Source organism: Seriola lalandi, unplaced genomic scaffold, assembly GCF_002814215.2.
Source record: "Seriola lalandi dorsalis isolate HSWRI2012SDOR001 ecotype SW California unplaced genomic scaffold, Sedor1 jcf7180002016037, whole genome shotgun sequence".
Lineage (NCBI taxonomy): Eukaryota > Metazoa > Chordata > Actinopteri > Carangiformes > Carangidae > Seriola > Seriola lalandi.
Window position 1 is genome coordinate 1 of NW_019486689.1, and position 548 is coordinate 548.

The following is a 548-nucleotide window of genomic DNA, read 5'->3' on the forward strand; positions in this document are numbered from 1 at the left end:
GTGTGTGTGTCTGTGTGTGTGTGTGTGTGTGTGTGACTCACCTGCCGTACTGGGTAAGGATTCCTGGGGGGAAGTAGGCTGTGTAGCAGCCCCCAGAGTACTCCTCCTCACACCAGTTCTTCTCCTCATAGTGCACCGGCTGAAACACACAGGTGAACACATGAATGAACAAATTTACCAACATAAAAGCCCCCGTTAAATATGCACATGACAGCTCACAGTGGCCGGCTGTCAAAGCCAAAACCGTTTCCCGCTCGTGTGCAGCCACCGAGTGAAAACACTTGTCATTGTAAATGGAGCTGAAAGAAACAGCCACACTCACGTGCAGCGCCTCCTCTGAGCCCAGCACCCTGGAGTAGATCTCACAGATCTTCTTCAGTCTGAAACCAGAGAGACAAGAGTTTGGATTAAACCCGTCCTGCAGCTTTATGTGAGAGAGTTAATCAGCTGTGTCGTCGTCGCCCACCTCTCCTCTTTGGTCAGCCCTGATAGTTTTCTGCACTTGCGGGCGAGGATGAACCTGGAGGAGAGGGAGAAGAGAAAAAATG

At 51.1% G+C, this 548-nt stretch overlaps 1 long non-coding RNA gene across 1 annotated transcript; it reads right to left on the bottom strand.

The window, feature by feature from the left end:
* Positions 1-36: 36 nt before the first annotated feature.
* LOC111645153 (uncharacterized) lies at positions 37-547 on the bottom strand. Its single transcript, XR_002759840.2, has 3 exons — positions 467-547; positions 323-380; positions 37-139 (listed from the first exon to the last, which is right to left on the bottom strand). It is a non-coding gene; the product is annotated as an uncharacterized LOC111645153 (long non-coding RNA).
* Position 548: the final 1 nt, after the last annotated feature.